This window comes from Takifugu rubripes, chromosome 14 (assembly GCF_901000725.2).
Source record: "Takifugu rubripes chromosome 14, fTakRub1.2, whole genome shotgun sequence".
NCBI lineage: Eukaryota > Metazoa > Chordata > Actinopteri > Tetraodontiformes > Tetraodontidae > Takifugu > Takifugu rubripes.
The window spans coordinates 3,162,250-3,187,104 of record NC_042298.1 but is presented as its reverse complement, the minus strand read 5'-3'; the positions used below and the strand labels follow the sequence as shown (position 1 = coordinate 3,187,104).

At 44.9% G+C, this 24,855-nt stretch overlaps 2 long non-coding RNA genes across 2 annotated transcripts; one reads left to right on the top strand and one right to left on the bottom strand.

Annotated features, from left to right (window-relative positions):
* Window positions 1-4,464: 4,464 nt before the first annotated feature.
* LOC115252331 (uncharacterized) lies at window positions 4,465-23,790 on the top strand. The gene is made up of 4 exons (XR_003890756.1): window positions 4,465-4,652; window positions 12,385-12,454; window positions 22,947-23,172; window positions 23,662-23,790. It is a non-coding gene; the product is annotated as an uncharacterized lncRNA (long non-coding RNA).
* On the bottom strand, window positions 17,960-19,086 carry LOC115252332 (uncharacterized). The gene is made up of 2 exons (XR_003890757.1): window positions 18,647-19,086; window positions 17,960-18,332 (listed from the first exon to the last, which is right to left on the bottom strand). It is a non-coding gene; the product is annotated as an uncharacterized lncRNA (long non-coding RNA).
* Window positions 23,791-24,855: the final 1,065 nt, after the last annotated feature.

Sequence of the window (24,855 nt, the reverse complement as noted above, 5' to 3'; positions counted from 1 at the left end):
GCTCCTACTGTACAACCTGATGATTCAAGCACAGAAATAGACTCATTTTCTAATACCTACTTGTGTCATGTTGGTGATCAGTCACACTGTTTCTTTGCAGCACCACCTTTCATTCACACATTAACAAAGGCAATAGTGTTTTTGACACAGATCATCATCCATTACCTTTAAAATGAAATTCCCAGCATCTTGAAGATTATTTTGTGATTTAAAATGGTCAAATTGGAACTCGTCCTTTTAAGGATGATAACAGACACATCAATTCTCATGCACCCCTACGTCGTCCTTGCGCTGTCCGCTTGCTTAGTAGTCAGGACGGGTTGGTGAGTGCTGAGCGATCTTCTCCAGCTCTGCCACCTGCAGCTGGGGATCGATCGGCTCTTGGCGCCAGGCGACCAATTTGCTCCCACCTCCTCCACAACTCCACCCTAACACACTCGCTCTACAAGACTGCCTATAAAAAATACTTATGCATATGTGGATGGATGGTGTTTGGCAGTTTTCATATAGCAACACCACGTTTCGCACACTGAATATGTAACCATACTGTTCATCCACATTCAACTTTAGGGGGCAGACGGGCTTGGTGACAGCAGTGTTCTACGAGACAATTATGGCAGAGCATTCACTCATAGACAAGGATATTTGGATGGAGGCTTTATGGAAGCCTTCTCATCTTAGAACCCTCGCACCTCATCGGTCCTCATCTGGTCTGGTGGAGCTATTTGGATTAGACCAGACCAATGGTAAAACCAGAGGAAGCTTTTCCCTTTTTTTTAGAAGTCCAATCCCTGAAAGTAAACAACACAAACAAGTGTTTAATATTTTATGGACCACCTACAGGTGTGCAGGGAATAACAGCGGTTCTGTAGGTGGGTCTGATTAATCGCAGACTGTCCCTGCTAAAACCGGCCACATTTTCTGTGTGTATATGTGTGTGTGTGTGTGTTTACAGTACAGCCTGGTACATATTTGCTGTCTCAGTCCTTTTCTCTCCTCCCTCCTCTCTTGCATCTTCTCTCGGTGGTGATATATGCACCATATGGGAAATTATTGTGGGGTTGTAAAGAGCCGTTGACTTCAGTAGACATGCAATAAATTAAGCTGTTTGCGCAGGGGAGGGAAAAATACAAGCTCTTTAGAAACACTTGGTACAAATTTCCCGTACAGCCCCGACTATTTTTCTGGGTTTCTGCCTCTTGTCCATACTTACTCCTCCTCCTGCCCTCCAGCCCTCACTCTCTTCCTGACTCACTCTCGTCTATTGTAACATAGGCCACAGCACAATCTCATTCTAGGCTCCTAGTTGGTGGTAACACAGTGGGGTATATTCACACAAATTACACACATAAAACTCGTAAAGCCTGGAAAATATTTTAATAGTTTCCGCACCCCCTTAGTGGCAACAAGCTACATGTGCAGAGCTGGAGAGCACAAGCAAGATTATTGGTGCAATTAAATGTGAAACTCAGGAGAGGAACACAGGGGAGTAGGAGCCCAGAAAAGAGGCTGTAAACAAGGAAAATGACACTTGACAAGTTGTAAATTATGGAGGGTTTTTTTTCAAAGGGAAGAGACTCACCATTCCTGCACTGGAAGAGGAGGAAGATTGAGGAACAAGGATCCAGGAATTACTGTAACTGTGCACAGAGAGTTAGTGCATCAAAGTCAGAGAGAGACAGAAAAATGGGAAGAGAGAGCTGTGACTTCAAAGCCTGGAGAGTAATGCACAGAAAGGGAAAAGGAGGAGAGAGAGTATCAGGAAATGTGTGTCAGTGAGAGAGAGAGAGAGAGATTTGAAGGGTGATTATACCCAAAGCAAACAGATGATGGTGAGAGAAAAGCCCATAGAAACCAGCAGACACAAAGACACACACACACACACACACACACACACACACACACACACACACACACACACATGAAAAAGCCTTGACTAATGTAGGCAAAATAAAACTTGAGCACATTTTTCTGCATTAACATGATGAACGGATAGACACACCAATTTATGCTGTCAAGATGCGCGAAACAAATGGGTGGATTCAATTTGTTTGTTCCATAAATGTTATTAGATCATCGCGCGATAAACATCCCCAAAGCTGCTGCGTTTGAATCAATTTGCCTCGACATTTAAGGTTTATACCACAGAAGAAAAGAGTTCCTAAAAATTCACCCATCAGCCAATTTTCATCTACCTTCTTCATTATGATTGGGGCCCTTCTCCGGAGCGGCACTCAACCCAATTATTTTACCAGCCTCTGGTTTCCTGTCAGCTTTTTAAGAATTACATTTTTTTTTTAAAAAAAGAGTGAAGAAAAGGAATCTTGTGTATGAGGAGCACATCAAAGTTGTTAAACCTGCTAAAGGCACCGAGCAGTGGAAACTGTAAAAGTGTCTGAGTAAAATGCAGCCACGTCTCTCCAACCTGATCCGACACCCACCAAATTCCAAGGATGGATGATGATGGGCAGAGCATCTAAAATGTATTTAATGCAATTATGGGAGCTCTCTTGCCACATAAACTGCAGCAAAATATTTTGATAGCCTGTATTTGTCAATGACAAGATGCTCATCTGAGGTTCCCGCTTACCTCATCTACTCAGCCGGATGGGGGGGGGGAGAAGGGGAGCATTCCACAGGCACACAGAGAAACCTCTGTATTAAAATACTTCCATTTACTGGAAAAATAAATATCCAAAGTGTCTTTATTTAGGCTTAAATGTGAGATATGCCGTTGCTATGGTGATATGGTGGCTGGAGCCCTCCTCCCAGCTGTTAGTGGGGTTTTTTTGTGAGTGAGAGAGAAAAAGAAAGAGTGAGGCTGCATGAGTGCGTGTGTTTGCGTGCGTGCACGTTTGCATTGATGCTGCCTCTGTGCTGTGTTCCCCCTTTCAGTCTACAGAATAGTGTCTCTACTAATCCGTGAAAGTTGCGGCGCTCTGAACCAGCGGCCAAGCCTTTTCCCACTGAACCGGAGCCTGGGGTCTGCGCTCCGCTTTACACTTGATTGGTCCCTCCCGTGGCAGGACTCCCCTCCCTGCTGGGCGTGGGCCCGCCCCCCTCGCTGGGCCGCTCAGCACGGCCTAATCGCCTTCTCTCTACCATAATTACCAGCGCTGAGCCTCAGACTCACTAACACAACATTAAAGTCTGGCCGGCCAGTCCTCACCAACCCTCACATGTCTGTGCACTATGCACAGGCCCACGTGTAGGCCTTAAACCATTATCAGGCACCTGTTCCTGCCTGGGATGCCCCCCAACACTGTGGCGTTGGATTGCATTGCCAATGGTCAGGAAAACGAGCTGGGAGGGTGTGTGTGTGTGTGTGTGGCAGCTGTGGTGTTGTCCTCCTCTCCCTGCAGTGTAGGTGATGTGTTTATTTGGGTTGGGATGCTGCCGCGAGAGGCTGTGTGAAGTAACTATCTTCTTGTTGTGCTGTGCAGACGACCAGAGAATCCACCCTGCAGAGACAGGGCCTTTGATATGCGACCACTTCAAACCCCCACATACAATGAAAGCAGTCCGTTGTGGAAATAGCCATGGTGGATGTTGTGTGGGCAACGTGAGACAGATTTGTTTTACTCCAAACTAACACTGCGCTCAAATTTCCAAGCCCACCTTTCCTTTTTCCCACTACATATACAAGCAACATGCAAAATCAGTCATCGGCACAGTTTTGGGCGGCCCAAAAGAATTTAAATTTCAGACTATTGCTCCAGTGGAGCGAGCATATGGGACAGGCCAGGTGAAATGCAGTGACCTGGCAAAGAGTCCAAAGACTGATGAGAGCCGGGTACACGTCAGAAGGCGCTGGGTGTGCTGGCACTGGCAGTGCCCAGAATGAGGATCAGACGGACACCCAGCACTCGTTAGCTTATTACTCTCTTATTAGGAACATTTTTGCCTTGCATGGATTGGCAGAGTCCCACTAACCACCCTCTTCTCATGGCCCAGGCTCTGTCAGAGCTGATCAAAAGACATTTCTTCACATCTCCAGACGCCAGGAAAAAAAGGAGAAGAAAAGAGAGAGAGAAGAAAAGAGCCAGAAGGGGGCATACTGCTCTCTCTTTACCATGGTCTTTTGGTGAATAAGGACTTTTCACAATGCCCTCTCCTCTTTCTTTATCCTTTCATTCTTCTGCTGGTGGAAAAAGAAAAGAGAAAGGAGGGAAAGAACTGTATTTCCTCTCACGTTTTGTCAAATTGTTTTTGCCATATCAAAAACAATTGTCTTCAGGTGAAGAAAGCCCCTGCTGAATTACAACCATTCCAGCAGGAGAGAGGTCTTCCCAAATCTGAGTGGCTTCCAGGCAGCCAAGACCCCCTCGAAGTGGTAATGAAAAGTGTAACTTTAGCCTCCCAGCTGTACGTCTCAATCCATAATCCTTCCCCAAAAACCTCACCATAGTGCCGCCTACCACTCCCATGGCGTTCCCAGCCTGTGCCGGGCTGGGCCTGCACTGATTTATGTAGCCGGATTTGCTCTCTTATATTTACTAGGGTCGTCAGGGCAACTCTCTGAAAACACAGAAAGTCCCGTCTCAGGGCCTCACTCTCAAACAGTCCGTTTTACCCCTCTGTGCCAGTAACGTGGACGCTTCGGACCTCTCTGTACTCATGGAAGACGGTGGCCTGTTTCAGCGGCAAGCGAGGTGAGTGACGGGTGGGCGTGTGGATCTATGAGGGCATAGAAGCTGGGTCATATTGTTTGGTAGTGGCGGCTCGACCTTTAAACGGGAGAGGATGCTGCCCAGCATTACACTTCCTTCTGCAGTTTCTTTGTCATTTTCACACACTCACAATGATTAATGCCCGGTTTTCATCCCGGTGACCTCTAATTCTGGTTCTGGAAAGTGTTGGGCCACAGTGGTTCACCAGGATCTCCTGGTAGCCCACGTCATCCTCTACTGTGAAGTGCTGGATTAAAAATGGATTCAGTTGCGGTGAATTATTCTGGCACAGTTGCAAAAGGAAGATATTAATTGTAAATAAAAAAAATCTATGACTAATTAATGATTTGCGCTTAAATTACAGATTTTCAAAGAGTTTGAATGAGGGCTCTTCTGGACTCTTCTGTCCATCAGGGTTTCTTTCCTATGGGGCACCAGACTAAGATTAGAAAAAAGTGCTGCCCACCAAGATAGACTGGATAAGAGTTAAAAGCTTATTGATAAGTGAGCTGCTGTGGATAACGGTGTTCCGCTGTGCTTCCAATGCAGCCCAGTAAAATGCCAAGGTGACCTCCAGGTAGCAGGTTTATACATCCTGTGGTTGGTTGTCTACATAGTGTAGTGGTGAGAACAGTAGGTGGTGGATGCACACTCAAAGGAAGGGATCAGCTCATCCTATTTTGTGTGTGTGTGTGTGTGTGTGTGTGCGTGTGTGTGCATGTGTGTGGGTGTGTGGGTGGATGGGTGCGTGCGCATGAATGTTCATTTGTGATTGAGCAGAAAATGAAAGCATTACTTCTCTGAACATGTAGAATCGTACCTCTTATAGGTTCTTGGTTAAAGGTAAAATTTAAGGGATCTGAGAGACCCAGAATGTCCCGAAGTCAGTCAGACGTCTTCGCTGCCAGTTGGACAGAATTTCAAAAGGGGCTCGGGAAAGAATCGGACCAATGCAAATGCTGACAAAATGGCGGCTGTTGCTAAGCTAACTGGGAGAGAGGAAGATGGAGCTCATGCTGTTTGAGTGCCGTTTAAAAGAAGCAGCGATGATAAAGAAAAGAATAGAGAATCATTTAATCCTTCATTTTGTGAATTTCTATTTTGTAAATTACCTTTATAACACGTCCAATGTGCCTCACGATCTGTTCTCTCCAAGGTTTACTGACATCAGAGGTGCAGACAGGCTTTTAAAAATGTTCGAGTTTGTTTTCTCGACGCGACTTTATTTGCAGTTTACATGTTTTACGAGGTGGAAAAAGGGGGTAAATAAAAAAGCGGCGCAAACTTCAACAGAATCCGCCATGAAAATGACTCCGTAAATATTTTCATCCAGATTTTGGGGCTGTGAGCTGAGGAAAATGTGACAGGTTCATAGGATAGTCTGTTTGAGACTTGCACTTGAAAGCGTTATGTGATACAAGGAAAAACTTCAATTTTTTAAACGCTTTATCCCCCCTCCCCCACCACCAGCCCCCCTCCCCCAGCGTTAACTCTGGGAAATCATGTGAGAAATAGAAAAGACTGATAACTTTTTTTCTAACAACACTTTTCTACTGATGTCGTGTTTTTAGGAAGTGAATAGATTCCGGAGGATTTACAGCGCGTTCAAAAATAAAGTTTTTATTTTGTGATGGTTTGTTGTGCCAGAAAAGATACTATATTGGAAATGTAAAGACATGATATCAGTTCCAGCCAGTTCTACAGCAATTTTGGGGAAATAATTTGCTGTAATATCGCAGGACGGAAGTTTGTTGAATCTAAAACAATTGATATGAGTAAAATCTGTGATCCAAATGAAATACAAAAGATTTATTGGAATAGATGATAATTGTTGGGGGAAGTGTAAGAAGAAGGGAATCTGCTGACAGGAAAAATTTCCTACATGAATGCACAGAAACAGATGGTGGCCTCTCAGGCTGCAAACTGAGGGAAGTTTCACCTTCCAGTGGAAAGAAAAGCATCTAATCTAACAGAGTTTTTGATCAGAAACGCTGCTTCTTATTTATTACTATTACAGAGTCTCCAGATCCAGACAATGGCCCTTGAAGTAATGAAAAGACGAGAAATAAAAGAATCTTCTGGCCATTAGAAAACATCTTGAAACAGAGAACTAATGATTTTTTTTTTTTATCTTTTGATGCGATGCACAAAGTTTTATGGCTGTGAAAACAATTAAAAAAGGATTACAAAAGAATCTTATCAGACAGATGGCTCCTGCCACAAACAGCAAAAAGAAAACAATGTGAATAATCACTTCCAATTGTTGTTTGTCTGACAAAAGCTGGAAAAGTTGAAGAATTCCCAACTTTTTGTTCCTCCATCTGCTCATTTCATTTAAACTGAAGTTTACATTCACCACTGACTCTCTCACAGTTTTACAAATAATTCCTAGAAAAATAAACAGTTAACAATCTTACAAATAAATTATCTTTATCTTTATACAGCATGCAGCAAAACAATTGTGTTGCAATTTTATTTCTATTTACAAAGGCTAGAAGAGCAAATCGCAGTTTTTATCCTGTAACATTATGCATACAGAAAAATAATAAATTAAATTCAAAAGAAGGTAAATATGTTCCTTTTTAAATAAATTGTAGGAATCTATTATAATGAACCAGAATTAAATTGAATAAATAACTAAAAGGATTTTAAAATGATCATAGCTAAAAAATTGTATTTTTATGATGCGTCACACAAAAAAATAAAATGATAAAATCAAAACTTTATCAGCTTTGTTTACGATCGCAAGATAACATAATAAATCATCGCGTAGCTTCTGTGGCGTTTGACGGTTAATGTCGAAATTTATTTTTTAAAGTTTCACCTCAAATTATTTTCCATTTCACGCACTTTAACTGCGACCATATTTTAGTTTTCACTTATTTAAAAAAAATACACAATAAAAAGAAGCAGTTTAGAAGCAGCTTTAAGGGTGTTGAACTTGTAAACCTTTACTTTTGAGATAAATTCATGGTTAGAACCTGAGTTAGCAATGATGATGATGATGGTGATGATGATGGTGAAGGGATGATTGTGAGTGTTCACTGAGGGTTGTTGGAGGCCTGCTCACATCACGGAGGCCCCGCGTTTAATTTGCTGAGTTAAATGCTTCACCTGAAGCTTCTGGTCACACATTTGTTAAAATGGGCCTCAAATGAGCTCAAACATGCTTCCACGTGCATAAAGGGAAGCAGTCAGAGCCACAGCACTGGTGAGAAATAAATAGAGAGCAGATTTATGTGGAAGTTCTTCAAAGGCTCTTCGATTTCACACTGTCAAATTAAAACACCCATGCATTTTAATTCCATTTATTTTCTTATTCCCGCTAGTTGGTCTTCATGCTTATTTTTAACACACACTTTATAATTTAGGTAAGCCAAGACATCAGAGTTAAGAGTGGAATTCATCCCAAAGAATTTTCCAAACTGTAAATAATTTATTTTACAGTTTGGAGGTTGTCATTTTTGATGGATTGATAGTTTTCGATACTTTCCCCTCAGGCTTGGTGCCGCTTTATGAATTTGTAATATTATGGCTATATTTGGCTTATTTTGGGTATCTATTCTGACTAACAGTGTGTTTTTCCTATCTGTTGTGTTACCTGTCCTGTCATGGTGACACGTGCCATCAGTAAGCAGAGTGATGCCACGCTGCACGTTCACTTCCTCGAATATCTGCTGAGTGTCACTCAGTATTTCCAAAACTGACAAACAAGATAACATGTAACTTGCACTTATATTAAACTGAAGGTTACTAGAAGAACTCTGACTTGCCAAATCTGGAGATTTAGCACGTTTCAAAATGAATAAAGTGATTTAAAAAAAAAAAAAACAGGTTGCAAAAATATTAAATAAATGATGGAGTGTTGCTGCAAACTTTTCGTGAGTGTGGTAAACATATCTGACAAGGAATTGCTCTCCACCCCCAGTAAATAAAAATAGGTCAGCGTTATATAACCAGAAAGTTGACTGCCAACATCCTGCAGCTTGTTTATGGTGACATCTCACTGCCTGGTCGGCAGGGTCCTACCACTGTGCATCTTTATTAGTAGCCCTGGTGGCGTGGGCACCGCAGCAGTAGCAGCAGTGACAGCCCTCATCCCTCCGCTCTGCCCCACCTCACAACTAAGCTGTGGATTTGACAGACAGGCGGCTCAGGACAAGTTCACAACAGCCGCACCAAAAGCAAAATATGTAACGGTGCACAGCCACAAAGAAGCGTGTCTTCCTTGGAGAACAAATACAGTTACACAGCTTTACACAGAAATAAAGAAGTTTTAGGGTGAACATGAGAGGAAAGTTATCCTTTAAAGTAATTGACTTGTGAAGCAACATCCCAGCATAGCTTGACTTTATGTTTTATTTACTTACGAATGAGGCCGATGGTGAAAAGTATAGATATTAAATTCTGTGGGTTGGATTTTTTTTTTAAATTTTAAAATAGGGGGGAAATCCTCCTGAGGAGCACCAGGAGGTGCTGTAAAGCAGTTAGCCTTTGATAGCACAGCACCGGCAAAAACAAACATGGCTGATGAGAAAGGGGAGGTGGGGGGTATTTGACGCACTATTGCGATCGGAGGAGGTTTACGGACCTGGAACATCAATATTACCAAAGATCCCTCTCGCACATGCCCCCTACCTGGAGGAGAGGCACCCTGCCATGATGTCAATGTCAAAAAAAAAAAGAGGTCTTGTTAGCATTGATAGCATCGAAGCATTCAGCACCCACAACATGCTGTAATCACTGTGGAAATGTGATTTTATCCAGTAAAACATGGCCCGCCTGTGCTGTTTAATTGTTGCTTTTTCTCCTGGTACTTGACCAGGGTTGTAGTGTGAGGCCATTTCCGTATCGACCACTGTGTGCAGCTGTTAGCTAGTGATGGTAAAATTGGATTTAAGTAGATCATTTGATTGCTTGTTGTCACGTCTCAGATCAAGACTCAGAGAAAGTGATAAACAGAAAGTCAAGGCGAGGTGACCCGGTCCTCCGTCCTCCTCGTCTGAGGTGCTAAACCCCACTCTAACTCAGTACCACTGAACCTTGTGAGTCACAACTGCGAAGAAGTAATGTTATTTAAGTGCAATCTGTCACCAAATGGCCTGAAAGGAAAGTGCTTGCCAAGTGAACAAGTCTAACAGCAGCGTATATGGGACACGCGCGCACGTTAACGCGCACACATACACCTCCGCAGCTCACTGTCATAACACCAACAGGATGGCCAATTAATCAAAAGGGAATCCACGGAATTGTCATTAACGCCATGTCTGTCAAAGGTCAGATGTCAGGAAGCAAGTCTCAGCCAAATGAAGAGATTAGTTTTCCAGAAATACCAGGTCAATTGAGGCGGCAGTAAAAAAAAAAAAAAAAAAAAATACGAAAAAGTGTAAATATCATTTCGCTAAACTCTTGAGCTCTGGCTGTTGCTTCAGCTTGTGATCCGCCTTTAAGGAAAAGGAGAAATGTTGTTAAATTTGACAGCTCGGTTCACGAGATCCCAACCCTTAACAAGTCTGCCGCCGTCTGCAGCGGTACTGGTGACAGACAAGGAGCTCTGGTGCGATGGGGCGCTGATGGTGCCCAGGTGGTGCTGCCACACATCCATTATGGATGCATGAATGTTTGCACCTTCAGGCCGGGAAAGTTGAGTGACGCAAAATAACTGTGCAGGGACACTACAAACTGTATCCATTCCATGTTGTGAAGGGTCTAAAGAGGCTCCGCAACGGAGGGAAAAAAGAATATGCACAAGCATTCATGTTGGAAAAGTTCTGATCCAGTCACTCAGGAGGTTCCCGTGTTTGTTCCGATGACATCACTCATCACAATAATATCTAGTTTGCGCAGACGACAAAAATGACGCAATTATTCTCATCTTTCAAGAAAACATTAGTGGGATCCAAGAAAATGTCCCTTTAACCTCTAATATTTCAGCTTTTTTCCATTTATTTTCTCCCAATAACGATTTTAGCGCAATCTTGCACAGTTTGATGGAATTTCCTTTTCCCCGATGACCCCCGAACTAATATTCCTGACGATTACTTACACGTTTTGATAAATGCAGCAAATAGTTTGCTGACAAATTACAGTATAACATTTGTTGTTAGGAAGTTCAGGACACCCAGCGATACTATTCCTCCGGGATGGTGTTCTGGGATGGTGAACCCTAAAGCTGCTCCCCTGATTTGACTTTGTCTTTATGAAAGTCGAAGGATTCCGGTGAATTGCTTTGCGACCGTTTGCCTGAGTCAGCGGCTCTGTGGGATAATAGGACGGACTAACCTGCGTTCACTTCCCGGCCGTCATTTCTCTATATGAATTCAAACTGCTTCGCCAAGCGTTCTGCGTAACCCCCCCCCAGAACATTACCAATATGGCTGCTGGTCTCCGGGGGATAATAATAACCATCGTTTGAAAGAATAAATTATATATTGCCAAAATGAAGCTGGCATATAATGCAGACTGTGCATGTGGCGTTGGGCCTCTGTATAAAGACATGTGCTGATTGTTCAGTTTGGGGGGGCCTGGCAGTGAAGCGCGGAAAAGATCGAGACCACACGATGGAAAGGAGGCAGCCGCTGGAGAAAAGAAGACGTTAAGAAGGTTAACCCACTGAGAAGGCGGAGGGACGATATCAGGCCCCAAAAAACAGCCCGTGCTGGGCTACGACCTGCCTCGAGCACCAAAGAACAGGCTCAAAGGTTCTATTTGAGCCTATATGTTGCTGCAGCGTAGGGATACGTCGCCTCCGCAGCGCAGAGCCGGCTGCTGGTGACACACCTGCGTGCATCACTGCACGACACTGTGTCCGCGCCCACTGTGACAGGTGGAAAACACAGACCTGCTTCAGGTGGTCCATGTGATCGTAGAGAGGCTCCCAGGGGAGACGCCGGCGCGGCGCTGCGTGGCAGAAAGTCCAGAACCTTCCGCCTGACACCCGCAGCTTCTTGCCAGCGCTATTAGGTATGGTGTTGAATCAGCGCTGTAAACGGCGCCTCTGTGCTGGTGCTCATCAACACCGCCATGCAAATATGTCTCGGTGTGGAGTTCTCACCCAAGAATTGGGTTCAAAGAGCAGGTTTAATGGAATTTCCAAGGAAAATCGGTGCAACCATGAGTTACTGCAACCTGGCTTATCTGGGCTATTTTTTTTGGGAGCAACTGTACTCAAGGTTGTCTAAGAGGTGTGTCCATATATTTCTCTGGCCGAGCAGTTGACGGATCCAGAGAGAACAGGATGGAGGATGGAGTGGGGAGAGTGAACTATATGCTGTTTTATCTTTTGTCTTTTATCACATGTCCATAAATATTGGCTGCTACAGCCCCTCCTCAGTGGGCTTCAGGTACTTTTGTTCAGCGAGAGCGCTCATTACGACTGTTATTTTGAGAGCTGGCACTCTGGAAAAAGCTTTTAATTTGTTCATGGGCGAGTCTGAGTCTTTTGTTTTATCAGGAGATCACCAGACCAACAGAGTTGGGGACTCATTCATTTCGGCTTATTGCCTAAAATGTGCTCGGCTTCATGACGGCGAGACGTGTTTGCCTTGAGCTCATGTTTCATCGGGACTTCTGAGGGCATCTGGTTCTGCCTCAGTCGAGCCATATGTGTCTCTCTGATCATGTTGAGCCAGAGCATCCTCGGAGTGTTTTTCCTGCGCCTCCTCTCTTCTCCTGACCTCTCACCCAGGATCTCTCTCTCTGCTTTGTTGTGCAGGTCAGAGTCCCCGCACCCGCGCCTGCCGAGCCGTGCGGTCACATTTTGGTATGCAGATGCGCAGGCGCAGGTAAGGAGTTTCCAGGTGCACCCCACGGTGATGCTGACCCGCTCTGATTCCCCTCGCAGGGCTCGGGTCAGGCTCGGGGCCCAGCAGGCTCCCAGCACAGGTCACAGAGGGCGTCAACATCCCAAAGATGAGACTCCAGACTGGCATGAAGAGTAGCGTTTGATGTAGTCCTGAGCTGAGCTGCTTTTTCATGTTACTATGACTTTAATTAGCTCCAGCAGCTGCCGCTTTCCTGTTGACAGACCCTGGCAAACTTCGCTGTGTGTAATCTCTCACAGGTGACTGTCAGCTGCATGTCAACGCGCCGTATAGCAACGAGCTGCGTGTTCTCCTGTAAGTCCTGTCTTAGGGAGCGACGATGCTAATTAACTGTGACGCGACAAGATCCGATGGAAACAAAGCTCACGGCGTCTCAATGGCCGCCGCGTTTTGCCAGATATATGCAAATACACCCCACAGCACCAACGCTCTGCCCCTTGTTGTTCATTTATTTATTTCTTTTTTACAAGTTTCCTGTTTGTTCTCTCAGGATGCAATCAGAAATAAAGACACAACAAAGTTCTCTCGATGGCAATAAAGAGGCGCGAGGCGTTCTTTATCAGGATTCCCGGCTCGAACAAAGACATCTTAACCCCTGGAAATTGCCCTCTGAGGACTAACAGCTAGGAATTGATTTCAGATTAGCCGACTGCACCTCGCTCCACACTCTCCTTTGTTTCTCCCAAGTTGGTGGATTTCTCCTCAAAACTATACCAGAGATGAAAAAAGGGGAGACTTCACAGCTGGCTATGGCATACTAATACCCTGGACTCATTAAATTAATGGGGGGCAGATTCCCCTTACTGCATGTGCACTGATGCCCTTTGAGTTCACCGTGGCTAGAGGGTGTGCAGCACTTTGAAAGCCCTGACCGGCATATTGAACGTGTTTTATTAGAACTCTTTTGAGACTCTTGGCAGGATGCACACTAACTCCTCGCCTTTAAGTTCCTTGCACCTCTCCTTGTGATCTCATCAGATAGCCACTCTATCCTCGGATTCAGGCGCGGAGCGGGGGAGGGCGCGATGCACGCTAAATGAGGCCAGAGGTGTCCGCATCTCAGCAGAGGCCATTCTTTCCTGGAGATGTGGATCTTTGAGACGTGGTGCGCTGCGAGCTTTGATGTTGGAAAGGTGGTCGGCGTTGGAGTGAAACAGGCGGCTCACAGGCAGACATTCACAGGGATTCCCTTCAGGGAGGAGAGTCTGGCCTCTCCTTGGACAGCAGTCCATACAGTGTTGATTTAATTAATCTATTCAGCTATTCAGGAAGCCACTGAACCTGCACTATAAAACACATTCAGCCCTACAGACGGCCATTATGGGCGCCGCTGCCCATTTAATGTGAAGACACCACTGCAAATCACCGCATAATATAGGCAGGCCGCAGGAACGAGAGGTTCTCATCGGCCCTTTCAAAGGTAGCGGGAGCGGAATTTCAAGAGCTAAAGGACAAAGAAAAATATTGTTTTTTTATAAAAATATTGAATAACTCTTAAAATAATGGGGAGGGGGTTGAATATTAATATATGCTTTTTGCATATTTGCCCAACAGCAGCACAGGCAGGGTGATGAGAACGGGGGGGGGGGAAAGAATCTTTTAATGCTCCTAATCACCCTTAAGGTTAGTTGAACTACTGTAGATGATAAGAAGTACATATTGTCTATAGGCTGTAGCTCAAAGCCAATTTGATCCTCTCCTTTTGTCATCATCATCATTAGTTTTTCTGTGTAGTCATCTAGGCTGATGAGATTACACACAGTCAGCCATGAGCGAGCGGGACCCATCTGGGTGGGCCGAAACACCCAGTATACGCAGCTCAGTAAGAACCAGGAGCGTCTACGCTGGTTCAATGCAGCCCTGATGAGGCAGCCATTGTTGAAAGTGCAACTTCAGAGAGTAAAACGAAACCCCCTCGTAGTAAAAATGGCTGACTCAGTGTGGGGGTTCTTGGCTACTTCCTCTATTTGGCTTCGGCTTTGCACGTGGCGAAGTACGCAAATCCGCGTCGGGCAATCAGTTCATTTGTCGTGGCTTGTTTTGACAGCAGCGATTTTGCGAAGCCTTTGATTTCAGCTCGATTGCTGTGGCTTCGACATCGCTGGGCACGGCACCTCATTAGCGATTCCATAAGAAGAGAGCCATGTTCTGCTGTAAGCGGCCGGTATAGCGCCGTGATGCTACTCCAAAGTGTGCTGGGTAATTTATTCCCTCTGCGGTGCCCATCATCCTGATGCAACTCACACTGTGACAAGGCTCCATCTCTGGTACCTGGCAACAAAGTCGGTGGGGGTGGCGAAGGGGAGGGGATGGCGTATATTTTGTGATCGAAATCCGAAGGGTTGCGGGGCAGGTTTTCGACGGCCCGATAGCATATTACAGCAGCTCTTTCACCATTGAAATGAAAGATGGGGAAAAAGACAATTCAGAAAAATCTCATCCTATGCGATCCATTTTCTGCTGATAGTAGCGCCATTCTGCTCTTTTCTCAGAGCATGGCTTAAGCACTTCAAAGTTAGGCGCTAATGGAGAGTATGATTCATTTGGCAGCTCATATTGTCCCGCTTCAAAAAGCTAAAGCTAGCCAAAGACACACTGTGGGCTGTTTCCAGCTTCAGAGGAGAGAAAGAATTTGGCTTGAGCTTAGGCCGCCCATCCCCATCCAGAGATGGGCTCTTTTTCATCTTATCGTGGTCTTAGCGTGTTGGTGCCGCGACTATGTGCTTCACAGGTGGGAGTCTGCCTCTGTCAAATAAGCCAGTTCACTAAGGACGGGATTTGCCGCTGTTATTTTTCTATTAGAGAAGAATTATGCTAAGCCCTTAGAGGCCATCTTTGTGTTGCTATGGCAGCCCATATTTCCTACCGGGTTGAGACCTTGAATGACTACAGTGCAAAGCCAAGTAGCCCCAAAAACCCTTTGAGGATTAGACCCGGGGTCTCATAGTTATGCAAAACACCTCTGATATGATTCAACCTTGAATCGTCAAAGTTTATTACGAACGGTTGTCTTTCCATCAAATCATTGTCATTTTATTCATTTCAAAACCTTTAAAACCTTATCCTTCCATCTATCACGTGCATGAAAACAGCCATGCTTCGGTGCTAATGTGAATGTATGATATCAGCGTGTATGTTTTATTTAAAACAATCAATGCATTTCTTATTTTTGATGAGTTTGTACGTAGCCCAGTGAATTAGAGGTGTTACCCATGGAGTTCTACACAGCGTAAATCTTCTGGTCATGCATGAGTAAACTCACAGTCAGGGAGTGTCCTGCATATAACATCCACTGCATCTTTCAGCCTAACCAAGTGATGTTTCTGCGTTGTTTTATCCATCAAACGCAGCCCAGGCTCATGAAAGCCATTTTCACAAAACTCGGGTCAAATTCTACGCATAACCAAGTCGATAGAAATACTTCCCATCGCCTCCATCTCTAGGTGCAATACTCCAAAACTGTTTCCATGGGAGCCCTCAAAGCGGAGGGATGTATAGACAGCTCCTCAAAGCTGACACCCAGATCAGGCTTTCAATGTGCAAGACTGACACTGTTGTGGCCACAAAGCACAACAGGAAACTACTTTGAGGAGCCGAGGGCTTTGAGTGTCCGATTTCACAATCGAAATGGTGGCCGGAGATCCCCAGTAACAGATGAATGAGTCCACGTTGGACGACACATGTGCAACACGAGTGACGCCCAGTAACTTTGCTGCCGTAAAAGTTTTAAAAGCATCAGCTGAACGCCATAATTTGAAATCTGCGGCACACTTCTGTGTCCTGGGATGCTGCAGGCCTGTGCTGCAAACACAAAGTTGACAATATATCTAAACAGATCCAAACCAACTGTACTTGTTTTTTTTGTGTGTTTTTTTTTTTTTTAACTTCACAGAAAGCCACTATCAGAGCTATATCTCGCTGGCATTCTGGGAATTGATCAGCCTCGATCCCAAGCTGCATCCTTGTCAGCTGGCGCGTCTGCCGAAGATGACATGTTTTGTGACAGTGCCTCGTCAGTGACTGCTCTTGAGTGAAATCCCCAGCCATGTTCGCTGGTGCCAGCGTCACGTCCATCATCGCATTTTTGACAAATTCGTCACACCCATCTCTCAATCTAATTGGTCTTTGAAGCCCCTGTAAGACAAAGGCTGCTAATCTCGGTAGCGCCTGTTTGAACATCTCCTGCTTCTCGAAGTCTTTGAGTTTTTTGAGAAAAAAATAAAAAAATAAAAATACATGACAGTCACAGTTTAGGTGCTGTGATGTCACACCCTCTTTTCTGCCTTAAAAAGTTCACTTGATATAAGATTTGGTGTTCTTTCATGTGAGGACTGCAGTGATGTGATGTTAGCATGCGGTGTGCTGCTGCTGTTCTCTGTCACCTGCTCCTGCACAGACTGACATGAGAGCTACGCTTTTTATTCCGGTGACTACAAATTAAAGATCCTGGGGAAGCTAAATTCAAGCAACACACTGAGAAGCTGTGAGATGAGTGCATGCAAAAAAAATAAAAAAAATAAAAAAATTCCCTTATGAGAAGAGTTTAAAGTCAAGGGTCAAAATGCAGATTCCAGACATTTAATTTCTGATCGTTTTATTCAGAAAACGCGCTTGTTATGCAAGAATGTGAACGTCAGATGATGCAGTTGGGGTTCTGTGACGTATGAAAACGCGCTATCATCGGGATCTGGTAATCTGGTTTAATGCTTCTGACGGCGAGAGCAGATCCTCCGCCCCCCCCCCCCCCCCCCCCCCCCCCCGCGTCGCCGTGCTCACCTGCACGGGGCTGCAGACGGCTCCTCCGCCGCCGCCGCCGCCGCCGTGTCATGACAGCTGGGATTTAGGCGGGATTAAAGCAGAATAATTCAATTTAGCGCTGGAATTCACCTTGCTGCGCCGAGCGTGATTAAATACTGCTGCCGAACAAAATGCAATTATGGGCAGAGTTAAATCTACATCCAGACGCGAATCCTGTATCTGGAATGACAGAAACTCGAAAGTCGCGGCAACCACGATTGGATTTAGCCGGAAAGACAAAATATGAAGAGCGGAAGCGAATGTTGGAGATAATAAACACATGAGAATTCGTTTAGGCAAATTTTTAAATGGGTGAATTTAACCAGTAGTTCGGTGAATGTATGATATCAGCGTGAGAAATATCTAATTTATTTTAAATCACATAATAGTTAGGCTTTATTGGTTAATTTTCGACGCTCTGTACATAAGGAGGCCCAAACTATACTCTTTCCAGGACACAACACTGTATGTAAGGTTCTTCCTATTGTTTTTTTTTGTTGGTTTGTTGTTTTTTTTTAAATTTTCATTTCTTTCCCCCGGTTAATGCATTTGTGACACCAACTCCGTTAATGCGTTAAAATACTAAGTCTAAATAAAGCCTAAGAAATGTGGTAAAATACATTTTGCGTATTGGAGACTGGCAATTAAATCGTATTTTAACCAAATGACACATTTCCAATCATTTTATTAGTAATCGGTTCCGTTCAAAAACAGCAATACTGAAACATTTGGATGCGTCTTTAAAATGAAATATTCCCTCCTTTTAAGTCCTTCTTGCCAGTCCATTTCTGTTTTGTTGCGGGTTTTACAAATGTCCGCTTTAGTGTAATTGCCCTCGGACAGAGGCAGATTCGCGGGTGGTTGCCCGGGACGCAGGCAGGACCAGCCTGAGGCCCATTGTGGATGTCCCGGGTAAACTGGTCTTTGTAGAAACTGGCTGGAGCAGCCTCTGCTTTTGTCGGGCGTGCTGTTTACACTTGGACCGAAGTGGAGGAAGCCTCGGAGCGGAGCCTTGCTCTGAGATCCGCTTCTGTTTCAGGGACTAAAAATATGACAGGAAGAGTTGCTGCATGAATCCGATCATTTAACACAAAAATATTCGATTCTTTGTCCAAAAAATATTTACTGATCTTGATTGATCTCTCTCTGTCAATCAGTCTAATCAAGCTCTATATTGTAATTATAAACATCCCCACACATTGATAATAATAATAGTAATAATAATAATAGTAATAATAATAATTCTAGTTTAGGGTTGATTAAACCGCCTAATTTTGAATCGTTAGTTGCTGGTTGATTAAGTTCCCAAACAGATTTCAAACATATTTCGAAGAGGAAAATGCGGCTGGAGCTCACCTGGCAGGTGCGGGTTTCTTTCCTCTTGTTCTAAACTCTTTAGACTCTTCCTGTGTGGACACAGTTGATCCTTTTTCAAGCACTTTACATCTTCGGTGTGTCTACGTCTGAGTCAGCAAGTTTGATTTGGCGCTTTGAAAGTTTGGCGTGGTGTGTTGAGCAGACCTGAGAAAGTTCACGTCATCGTATTATTCAGATCAAATTCTGACGATTCCCCCACTTTCCTGCCTTTAATTAAAGCTGATTAGGTTGAAATAATATTGAAGTTCATTAAAGTGGCCATGAAAGGCCCTCGGGCCCTCGGCTTTTCCCCATTTCGCACCTGTAGCGTCGAAACCTTTGATTTATTTGGATCTTTTGCTTTATGCTTTCGTTCCAGTTATATGATCGATGTGTTGTTTACTGTACGTTAACAACAGATATCGTTTAGAAAATGCTTATCCTAAATTTCCATATCATTATTAATTAGGTTTCTTTGTGCAGGATCGTCATATATTAAAACAATCAAATATTTAATTTTTTTCTGGCGCCGTCTAAACTTTCTTTTTTGTAAACAACGTGATAACATACGTATATTCAACCACCATGAATCAGATTTTAGAATCAAATATCTGTGTATTTAGTATTATTGTGCACTTTTATTTGTGTTGTAGCTGTGATTTGTGTGTTTTCGTGTCAAAGTTGAAATAACTGCATCTCTTCTGTGTGTGTGTATGTGTGTATGTGTGTATGTATGTGTGTGTGTGTGTGTGTGCGTGTGTGTGTGTGTGTGTGCGTGTGTGTGTGTGTGATTTAATCCTTTTCTGCATATCAGAAGTCTAATCATTAATTTATCTTTTATTAAGTGCGATTTTGGTCAATGTTAATAGGAGGAGTTGCTGTGTTTACAAAGTGAAAGCAGCTGTTTAGCTGTTGGGAACCTTTTCTGATGATGATAAAGGTCAGTGTTTGTCTCCTTATAGGTTCTGTTCTGCAGTACAGCAGTGGGCTAATTAATGATGTTGTGGATTCAACAGTTGATGGCTAACGAAGGCTTGCCACATGTTCTCAGCAGAAGTATACTCCAGCAGTATCATGTCTTCCACCGTGCCTTCCATCTGAATCGCTTCTTTAAAATGAGAGCAGATCATTTCATTCATTGGCGTGGAGAATGGGTATTTTTACATGCCTAATTTTACAGCATGTCTGTGGAGTTAATTGTGCTTAATTGTGTGTCATGGAATGTGTGTTCATCTGTGCCTCCATGTGCTCGTGTGCCAGCGGGACCGTGTGCCCATATGTAGTGGTACGAAAGCTCCGCTGTTACTCTGGGCCATTGTCTCTGCCCATGTATATTGGCTGCAGTCTATTAGTGGAGTTCAACCCCCGTGTTCAGGGAGTCACATCCCCTATACGCCACTCTCCATTCTCAGAGCAGCACGTTAACATTTACTCTCTTCCCTCCCCACCCACCCCTTCACTTTTGTCCTAAGAGGGCAATTAAGGAAACAAACGTTTTCCCTAAGATAAGCTGGCTGCCAGCTTTGCATACTAATGCAATGCCAAGTGGTTACAAATAGTGAGTGCTCTAATTACCGGCACTGTTTTCAATCAGAAATTGCTCAATTTCCCAGGATGAGGTCTCCATTGCTGCAGGAAAAAACACACACAACTTGACAGATGCAGATGACAATCATCTCTGTGTGGAATGCGGCTGATTCCGTCCATGTGTGTCTGCGCACGTCGGTGTAAAAAGGGGGTGAGCTGCGGTAAACATGGCGGAACCCTCTCAGACAGGAAATGGATCCCGTCAGCCTGCGCTCCATTTGGCACCACAATTATCCCTTTTGCAGCTTCATTAATGTAAGTCACACCAGACAGTGCTCGTCGCTAACTGATGAGCACGATGTGGCGCAACGACTCCGGGAGCGCAATTTGATGCAATTGTGTAGCCGTGTGATCATCAGTGCAAATCAGGACCCACTCACTTATTAAGTAATTTCAGTTGAAGAAAATTAGAAGGCACGTCGTAATATGCTTAAAAGCAATAATAAAGCCTACTGCGGCTAGCATCAACAACAAGACGAAGTTACTTTTCAGTGTCGACCCGGGGAGGGACGCACAATACTGGGTGGCGGTTGCAGTGACAATGTCTGATTCCCCGCCTGGAAGAATGAGTCACTCTACAGGATGTGTGTGCAGGATCCATCCGTTGCCCTTAGCTAACCTTTAGCTCTGGTGGCGGCTAATGGAGGCCTGGCCCTCGATCAATGCGCTCGGTGGCTGTGCTCCCCATTCCTGCCCTTTCACCAGGCCAAGAAGGGAGGGGATGTTGCCAGAACCCACGGCGCGGAGTCATCGACCTCTCCACTTTGCCGTCCTGTGGGTGACAGCTGCAGTGCCAGCGAGCCTCGGGACAGCATGCTGTCCCCATCATGCAGGAAGGACAGCCAGCAAGTCCATTCTTACAGTGATATAAGAGAATGTCACCAAAGTTCCTCTGCACGGATGTCACATTCGTCTATATGACATATCGGTGTATAAAGAGACACTTGTTTACCATCATCCTCAATCAGCTCCTGTATTATTCAGGGAAAATAGGAGTTGGTATTGCAGACCACATTGAATAGCTTGTCAAGACACGTGTAAATACCGCTGGACTAAAAACAGGAAATCATATCTTTTTTATTAAAATAATAATATAATGAGAAGCCTTTCAATCATGAATCTGTTGTTCTCTGCAGATGATGTTGAGCTTGGTAGTGGACCCAAGCGGTGCAGCGTTCTACACCTTTTTACACCTTTTCTCCGTTGGTCAAAAGAAAAAAATGATCACTCAAAGGCTCAAACAACATTTACAATGCGTTTTAATTGCGCTGGCTTCAGTTGGAGCTTGGAAAGCCCTTAACGAACAACAGCAGATTAAACATTTATTCCATACGAGGCGAGAAGCAAACACGTACAAGAGGTTTAGAGCGGATTGTTCTTTTTATTATCATTAACAGTAATGTGATTCCAAGGCCCCCTGTGACCTCAGCACAGCGGTACCAGATCTCAGAAGTCATTCATTAGAACAACCACGCAACGCAGCGGCTGTCAAATAGACGGGGGAAAAAAGAGCTTTAAATAAATGAGATTGTTCATATAAGCCAGATGAAGATGCTGAGAGAACCCAGCAAATTCAAAGCGTAGCTGCTCCAGCAGCGTCGACTGAAGACGGCACAAAGAATCCCGTGATCCAGTTGTTGGTCTCGCACTATGTTTGTAATGACGCTCATGGCCCAGTTTGGATCGTAAAGGGTTTGAGCGCCGTGTGTTTGGACTGATACTGATGCAGCGTTCCCACGGACCGACTCAGGCTGGGCTGAAACGAATCTAAAAGCTCCTTAGGTCTTCCTTCCCAAATATAAATGGATTGAACCATTTTCCCCCTTGATTTAACCCAGATTTACTGAATAAGATTTTGTACAGTCAACACACAGCCAAGGCTGCATCTCTCAATTATGCCCCCCCAACATAAGAGCAGTCGAGCAGTGTTTCTTCATACCCGCGCCCCCTGGTGCTTCTTGTCTTAGCGGCCCTGCGAAAGCCCAAATCATCCACCTCCATACGTGCTAACGTGCGAACGTATACATACGTGCGCAGAAACACGATACGGGGTGGTCAGGGGCTCGCTCGGCCTGAGTGACAGAGGAGGAATTTGCTCCAGGAGGGGTTGTTATTGCGGTGGGGTGGAGGGGGTGGGCAGCCGTGTGGATCCTTGGAGTGGTGTGACAGACTCCCCAGCCTCCTGGTAGGATTTGTTGGAATGTGAGAGAGGAGGATTTTAGCACCAGGCGAACCACGCCAGAGTGCCGCAGACTTCATGCCATCTGTCTCAGCCTCCATCCTCCCTCTGCCAAACTCATCAGACCTTTATTTCCTCTCCCTCCATCTCCTTCTCATCCCTGTTCACAAGAGTAGCAGACATACTGAGATCCGCTAATGTACCGGAGGGAGGGGCGGGGGGATCCTGGGATTATTAAGCAGATTCAAAAAACAAAAAACTCCAATTGATGAACATGCATTTTGGATCTATGGCTAAAATGGGTTTGATCAGCAGAATAAGAGTGATTCTTACGGTTGTGAGTCTCCTGATGAGTTAATACAGACACAGGTTACCAATTAGAGCCAGCGAGCTCATTTAATTATCACGCCACTATGAAAAAGCTATTACTTTAATTAAATCACAAGTATTTGTTGATAGATGTACTGAAAACTGATTTATCATATAGCTGGTGTGATAGAGTGCGTTGCTGAGGACTCCCCTCTGTCCTTTCAGGGTAGAACACTGGCTGACAGGAAGTGGGTGAAGGTCTTTTGAAGCTGACCCCCGGTCCCGGCACAAGGTCGGCCTCAGCCGTTCGATCCAGCTAGAGCAGAGCCAGCAGCCTATGCGGGGCCTCCGGGTCCCCGTAGCAGAGGATGGGACCAGTTCAACTGCCAAAGGAGGAGTTTCCAGCTGACACCAGTTTGGTTCATGAAGCGCCAGATAAAACAATAACAAGGTTAAAAGCCTTTGCTGGTTTGACTCATCTATCCAGTTAGTAAATGCTTCAGTATCAGCAGGTTAAACCTTTCACTGCAGCAACAACTGATGCTATATGTGGGAGTATCAGGCTAGCATCCTGTCATCGGTAGTTCTCGGCAATAAGCAGATTTATTGGTTCTTAGAAAAAGGGGAACAACGTTTGGAAGTGGACAGACATCAGGATGTTGATGGTGTTACTGTAACCAAAAGCTGTGGAGAACAGGGGGAATTCATCATCCACACAAGGTTTTACGTGTCTATAAATCAGGTATCCCAGTTACGAGGTACCTGAAATATAAGAAGGCAGCATCTGTATTTTGCTCCATGTTTAACAGCTCATCCCCCCATATCTTGGAGATATTTACCAGGTAACAAGGCAGGCAAACACACAGGAGCAAACCAGTAAAATAGTAACTCTAATCCTGCCCCTCTCCCTCTCTCATCTATTCCCCGTTTCCCTCCTCAGGCGTGGAAATGAAAGCTGGCCACTTGCGGAGGATGACTGCATGAAATGAAGACGTGTCTGATTTGCACAGCAACCAATGATGATGCGGCGCTCCGCGCTCCCTGCTCTCTGATAGGCCTTTGTCACTCTCTTCATCTCGAGACTCGTGTCATTCCCCCCGGACCCCCATCCTTCCCCCCAACCACCCCGACAGCCCCGCCCCAACCCGACCCTCCAAAAACACAAACGGGCCAATCGAGAGACGAGGCTCAGGGGCTGGAGAGGGTTGGAGGAGCTCGGGCAAGGGAAGGGAGCGAGTGATGGGGCTCAGGAGGAGAGAAAAGGAGCACCAGAAGCTGATGTTGGTGAGGGCGCCAGCTGTGTTATTATTAATAAAGCATTAAAAAAAAAGTGTGCACATCAAAGCATACAGGGGCTATGCTATCATACATGAAAGTAATGCACTATGGCCTAATGTTTCCTAAGGCGTGTCATGGTGACGCCGCTTTGATTTGAAATGCATTGTGTGGAAAATGGATTTACAGGAGTGCGGCGAAAAAAGTCGGGCATGGGCGCAGACAATCATTTCTAACTTGACCTCGTGGGCTCTTCAAAGTCTCTGCCGGTGTGGATAGTTAGGACGGATGGGTGAGACACCCACACATGGAAAGACACACTGAATGGACGCGTAGATCCGTCCAAAAGTGGAATCAGCAACCGCCCCAACAGGAGAAATCAGAAAAGCAGGTTTTCACGTTTTGATCATTATAACAACGGGTGCTGCACCTGATTATATTGCACTTCTCCCGTGGAAGTGCGCAGGAAGACACCTTTCTCATCATTCCCCCTGTGGCCAGGTAATTATCCTAATCTACCTTCTTCCTGGGCTCCAGCTCCTGTTCTCAGACCACCTCTGTGGCTTCATTATCAGCGCTGGAGCTCTCTAATGGCTTGATGGCTTCACTGTGCAGGCAGGCTGGCAGAGACAGGCTGGGAGGAAGACTGACAAAAAAAAGGGAGAAGGAGGAGGAGGAGGAGTGCCAATATTAATCATTAAAAAACAAAATGTGCCCTGAAGGTTAACGTCTTCATCATAACAACGCTCTTGATTCTAACAAGGTTAGCGCCTTAAAATTAATAACTGTTCATCAGCAGAGGACGAGGCACTGGAGCCCAGCACTGTCAACAGTGTTGGAATGGAACAAAGTGCACCTA